Source organism: Vulpes vulpes, chromosome X, assembly GCF_048418805.1.
Source record: "Vulpes vulpes isolate BD-2025 chromosome X, VulVul3, whole genome shotgun sequence".
NCBI lineage: Eukaryota > Metazoa > Chordata > Mammalia > Carnivora > Canidae > Vulpes > Vulpes vulpes.
In genome coordinates this window covers 46097445-46104144 of record NC_132796.1, presented here as the reverse complement: position 1 = coordinate 46104144, position 6700 = coordinate 46097445, and the positions used below count along the sequence as shown (strand labels likewise).

The 6700-nt window shown below is 38.7% G+C and overlaps 1 pseudogene; it reads right to left on the bottom strand.

Annotated features, from left to right (window-relative positions):
• Positions 1–5172: 5172 nt before the first annotated feature.
• On the bottom strand, positions 5173–5809 carry LOC140596197 (ubiquitin-conjugating enzyme E2 E3 pseudogene; annotated as a pseudogene).
• Between the last annotated feature and the right edge of the window lie 891 nt (positions 5810–6700).

Below are 6700 nucleotides of genomic sequence, written 5' to 3'. Positions count from 1 at the left end.
TGAATATTGAACCACCCCTGTGGCTCAGGAATATATCCCACTTGATTGTGGTAAATGAATCTTTTAATGTACTGTTGGATTTGGTTTGCTAGTATTTTATTGAGAATTTTTGTATCCACGTACATCAGGGATATTTGGCCTGTTGTTTTCTTTTTTAGTTGAGTTTTTATCTAGTTTTGGTATCAGGGTACTTCTGGCCTCATAGAATGAATTTGGAAATTTCCCTTTCCATTTTATTTTATTTTATTATTTTACTTTTGGATAGTTGGGGAAAATAGGTATTAACTCTTCTTAAATGTTTGGGAAAGTTCATCTGTGAAGCCAGGTAGCCCTGAACACTCGTACGGTGGGATTTTTTTTTTTTTTTTTGATGACTGATTCGATTTCTTTACTCTTGAAGTTTTCTATTTCTTTTTCTTTTAGTTTTGGTAGATTATAGGTTTCTAGGATTTATCCATCTTTTTTTCTGGTTGTCTGAATCCTTGGCATATAGTATTTTATAATATTTTCCTAGAATTGTTTGTACTTCCATGGTGTTGGTTATTACTCCTCTCTCATTTGTGATTTTGTTTATTTGGATCTTTCCTCTTTTCTATTTGATAAGTCTGGCTAGAGGCTTATCAATTTTATTTTATTTTTTTCAAAGAACTAGCTCCTGGTTTCTTTGATCTGTTCTATTGGGGTTTTGTTCGTTTGTTTTGTTTTGTAGTATGTGTGTGTTTGTTTTTAGTTTCTATATCCTTTGCTTCTGCTCTAATCTTCATTATTTCCTTCCTTCTACTTGCTTTAGGCTTTGTTGGTTTGTTGTTGTTGTTGTTTTGTAGCTCCTTTAGGTGTAAGGTTAAGTTGTTTTGGGGATTTTTCTTGCTTCTTAATATGGGCATTTATTGCTCTATACTTCCCTCTTAGGACCACTTTTGCTTCATCCCAACGGTTTGGGACCATTGTGCTTCATTTTCATTTGTGTCCATGTATTATTATTTTTTAAAATATCTTCCCTGATTTCTTAGTTGACCTATTCATTCTTTTCTGACATGCTGTTTAGCCTCTATATATTTGTGGTCTCCCCAGGTTTTTTTTCTTGTGGTTGACTTCAACTTTCATAGTATTGTGGTCAGAAAATATGCATGGTATGATCACAGTCTTTTTGTACTTTTTAATACTTGGTCCTCATTTGTGACCTAGTATGTGATCTATTCTGGAGAAGGTCCCATGTGCACTTGAAAATAATGTGCGGGGAGGCCTGGGTGCCTCAGTGGTTGAGTGCCTGCCTTTGGCTTGGGGCATCATTCCAGGGTCCCGGGATCGAGTCCTGCATCATGCTCCCTGCGAGGGGTCTGCTTCTCCCTCTGCCTGTGTCTCTGCCTCTCTCATGAATAAATAAATACAATCTTTAAAAAAAACGAGAGAAAAGAATGTGTATTCTGCTGCTTTAGGATGAAATGTTCTGAATATATCTGTTAAGTTCATCTGGTCCAGTGTGCCACTGAAAGCCATTCTTTCCTTGTTGATTTTCTGTTTAGATTATCTCTCCATTGATGTAAGTGGCATGTTAAATTTCCATACTATTTTTGTATTATTATCCATGAGCTTCTTTTGTTTTTGTTATTGTTTTACATATTTGGCTGCTCCTATGTTGAGTGCATATTTATAATTGTTAGATATTATTGTTGGATTGTCTCCTTTATTTTTATTTCTTTTAAGATTTTATTTATGTATTCATGAGAGACAGAGAAAGGCAGAGACACAGGTAAAGGGAGAAGCAGGCTCCATGCAGGAAGCCCGATGTGGGACTCGATCCTGGGACCCCAGGATCACACCCTGAGCCGAAGGCAGATGCATTCAACCGCTGAGCCACCCAGGTGTCCCGATCGTCTCCTTTATTATGATATAGTGTAGTATGCTTCCTTACCATCTTTGGTTTAATGTTTCGTTTGTCTGATATAAATATTGCTAATCTGGCTTTTTTTTGACATCCATTTCCATGATAAATATTTGTCCATCCTCACTTTCAATGTGCGGGTGTCTTTAGGTCTAAAATGAGTCTCTTGCATGCAGCATATAGATGGGTCCTGTTTTTTTTTTTTAAATTTTTTAGTCCATTCTGACACCCCATGTCTTTTGATTGGAGCTTTTAGTCCATTTATATTCATTAATTATTGGTAGACGTGTATGTATTTCCATCTTGTTATTTGGCTTGTCATTGTTTCTGGAGATTTTCTCTGTTCCTTCCTTGCCTTTGTTGTTTTTGGTCTTTCCTTTGCACTCAAACAATCCCCTTTAATATTTCTGCAGGGCTGGTTTAGTGGTCATGAAGTCCTTTCGTATTTGCTTGTCTGGGAAACTCTTTATCTCTCCTTCTACCCTGAATGATAGCCTTTCTGGGTATTTTTCCCATTCAGCACGTTGAATATGTCATGTCACTCCCTTCTCGCCTGCCAAATTTTGTTGAAAGATCTGCAGCTAGTCTTATGGGTCTTCCCTTGTCAGTTATGTACTTTTGTCTACCTTCTCTTAAGATTTTTTTTCGTCACTATAGTTTGCAAATTTAATTAAAAGATGTCTTGGTGTTGGCCTGCTTTTGTTGATGTTGATGGGATTTTTTTCTGTACCTCCTGGATCTGAGTGTCTCTTTCCTTCCCCAGATTAGGGAGATTTTCAGCTGTTATTTCTTCAAATAGATTTTCTGCCCCCTTTTCTCTCTCTTCTTCTGAGACTCGTATAATATGAATGATGTTACATTTGATGGAGTCACTGAGTTCCCTAAGTCTACGCTCATGTTCCATAATTCTTCTTTCTCTCTTTTGTTCAGCTTCATTATTTTCCATTATTTTTTCTTCTTTATCACTGATTCATTTCTCTGCTTCTTCCGTCCTGTGTCCATTGCATCAAGCTTATTTCCACTCTCAGTGAATTGCATTCTTCATTTCTGACTGATGGTTTTTTTAAACTCTTTTTTTTTCTCTGTGGTAAGGTCCTCCCAGAAGTCTTCCATTCTTTTCTCAAGCCCAGTGAGTATCCTAATGATTGTTGCTTTAAATTGGCCATCAGGCATGTTACTTATATTTGTTTCACCTGGATCTCTGGCCATGACCTTACCTTGTTGTTTCATTTGGGATGAATTCCTCCATGTTGGTGCATTGTCGAAGTCTCTGCCTTCTTCTCTGTGTTAGAAAAGCCCATTATATTTCCTGCTCTTGAGAGTAATGACTTCATGAAGAAGAGGTCATATAGTGTCCAGGGCCTGACACTTCAGGGAGTCTCTCCGGTGTGTGCTGCCTTCACTCTGCTGTTGTGTTTTGGCTACTCTGTCCTTCAGGGTGGTCTTCTGCAGAGACTCCCCTTGCCTGTAGTGGCAGTGTTTGGTCCTCGGCCGGTGTGGTGAATTTTAACAAAATGTACTCTGGTCTGCTTGCGAAATGAGACCCAATGCTATTTCGACTAGATTTGAAGCTGTGTAGAATTCTGTTCAAGGGATATGGTGTGGGTGGAGGTTTCAGCTGGTCCTCTGGGGGAAGGGGTATGCCACACTGGGACTGAGGCAAGCTTGACCAAGAGGGGCAGTCTTGCATGACTGCAAGCGTGTGGGACTTGGTGTCAGCAGGTTAGGACACCAGGATTGGTGCTTGCACTGCTTACTGCAGGTGGTTTTGTGATTATGCTGAGGGGTAGGCATTGGAAATGTCCTGTGTCTTAAGGGGCCAATCCCTGAATGCTGCTTCTCCTTTCTGTGTAGCCCCAGGCATTCTCCAGATTGCTGTTTCCACAGTGTCTGCCCCAGTATTATTTGCCCACCTTCTCTCCAGGAGTAGGGCAGAACCCTGCCCTCAGGGTTCTGTCTCAGCCAAGCCTGGTGACTTTAAGCCCTGCTGTTTGAAAAACTGATGAAAATCAGCCCCTCTCCTCTCATTTTCCCTGCCAATGGCTTTGGGGAAATGTTCTCCTCCTGCATTCCATTTTGTGCTCCTCCCTTTCTCTCTCTCTCTCTCTCTCTCTCTCTCTGTCTCTCGCTCTCGCTCTGCTCTCGCTCTTGCTCTCTTTCCCCCCTCCCCCCTGCTCCCCCAGCCCAATCTACAGCACCCAAGATCCATTTCTCCCCTAAACCATGTCTCTGCACTTTCTACTTTCTTCAGTGTGGCTTCCTCTCTCCCTTTAGTTGTGGAGTTTCTTCTGTCAGGCTTCAGGTTGATTTCTGGGGTATCTAGAATGATTTGATAGTTATCTAATTGTGTTTGAGGAAAGAGATGAGCCTAAGGTAATCCTGTTCTGTTGCCATCTTCAACCTCTCCTCCATAGTATTTCCTTATACTGCTTTATTTCTTCCTTGTGACCTCAGTGGTAATAACTCCTCTTCCATTTCTGATTTTAGTATTTGGGTCTTGTTTTTTTGTTTGTTTTGTTTTGTTGTTTTTATGTTGTTGTTGTTAATCTCGCTGATGTCAGTTTTAGTGATCTTTTCAAAAAGCCTACTTATTTTTTTTTCAATTTAACAATTCATTTATTCGTACTCGTCCTTAATAGTCAGTCTTCATATCCACATTTTTATTTCATCAACAATCATCTCAGACACACCCTCTAACAGGAGTGACTTAAAATATTACGACAGGAAACTATGCCATGCTTATTGTGTTTGAGATGATACATCAGGTGCTCTCTGAACTACAAAGGGTAAAAGGAAACCCTCTCATTACAAACTGACAAAGGTAAAAGGTACAACATTTTTCACAACACATGAACCACATATTCAGAAATAGATCTGAGTTTAATACAAATGACATAATTCCTAGTCAACTACGGCTACTTTTATAACTTCATATAGATAATGAATTAGGCTACAATGCACTATAATATTTGGTAGACTTCAGGGCCAGTATCCTTAGTACATCACAATATACATTTTGATATCCCAAAGAAGCAAGACTTGCAAGTAGGCATTTTAAACATAACTAATCTACAGCTACAAAGTTCTACCCTTGATAGCATTTACCTTTTTGGGGAGTCTCCCAGTCTCCAAAGGATAAAGGCAGAGAGTAGAATCAGTATAACAACGACAACAACAAAAGGAATCAGTATAACATTTACACAGAAGTCCGTATTGTAAAAGCTATAAAGACTTGCAGCATAGTGGGAAGGGGCCTTCCGCTCCTTCACACTGCATACAAGTTCTGTAAATTATGTGGCATATCTCTTGGTCCACTGTCTGGCTATCCTGTCATGTTCTGCTCTGTTGGTCAAATACGGAGTGGCTATGCTTCCAACCAGAGGATCCACAGGGTTGCAATCAGTCAAAAGAGAACAAATCGACAGCAAAATCTTTGAAATAGTCGAAGCAGGACTCCAGTTGTCTTTAAGGATGTCCAGACAGATGACTCCCTGACTGTTGATGTTGCAGTGATAGATTCTGGTGCAGAAAGTAACCTTCGGTGGTTTAAATGGATAATCAGATGAAAAAGTGATATCCAGAAAAAACACACCACCTTCATATACAGAACCTGGTGGACCAAGTATAGTCAATCTCCATTCATAAATGTTATCTCCTTTAGGCCCAGCACTGCAGTTAGGAGGAAGATCAAGAGATATTTCAGCTAGCTCCTTCTGAATTCTTTTAGCACTAGTGGATAACAGCAGTGGTTTTGCTAGAGAGTTTGGTGTTTTTCTTCTGCTGGGTGGTAGAAAGTTTTCTTTCTTCTTGTTCCTCAGGTTCTGGAGCGGCCGAGTCTCGCTGGTCTGCACCTGAACTACCACTGCCGGTGCTGGGGCTCTCATCATTGGACCTTTGCCTATCACTGGACATCTTGGTGAAGTTATTTCTTGGAAAACTCAGCTGCCTGCCTGGCCCGCTCACACGCCGCTACCAAGCCTACTTAGTTTTTTTAAATTTCTCTTCTCTTTGGTTGATTCTGCTCTAATATTATTACTTTCTTTCTGTAGATTTGGGTTATCATTTCTTCTTTTTTTTACTTCTGTGACGATAGCTTTGGATTTTTGATTGGAGATGATTCTTTTTTGAATATAAGTGGTCACAGCTATCAACTTCTGTCGTAGCACTACTTTTACTGTGTTCCATAAGATTTGGTAGATTTTGTTTTGTTTTGTTTTCTCAATATGTTTTATAAGTCCTATTTTCAATTCTTCAGTCTATCAGTTGTTGAATACTGGATTGTTTACTTTCTACGTATTTGTGAATTTCTCAGTTTTCTGTCTGCTACTGATTCATTCCGTTATGGTTTAAAAAAAAAGGTATTTTGTATTATTTCCATCTTTTTAATTTTGTTCTGTGGCTTAATATGTGGTTTATATTGGAGAATATTGCATATGCACTTGAGTAGGTTATGTATTCTGCTTTTCTATATGTTTATTAAGTCCAATTGTTCAATAGAGTTTTTTAAGTCTTCTACTTCTTTATTGATCTTTTATTTGGTTGTTCCATCCATTATTCAATGTGATTATTAAAGTCTCCTTTATTGTTGTGTTCTTGTCTTTTTCTCCCTTAAATTCTATCAATGTTTGCTTCATTTGTTTAGTGGTTCTGATATTTGGTGCATATACATTTATTATTATATACTTCTGGTAAATTAACTCTTTAATTATATAATGTCCTTCTTTGTATTTTCTGTTGAACTTAAAGTCTGTGTTGTCTGATATTATCAGATCCCTGCTTGCTTGTGGTTCCCATTGGCATAGGATTTTTTTCATCCTT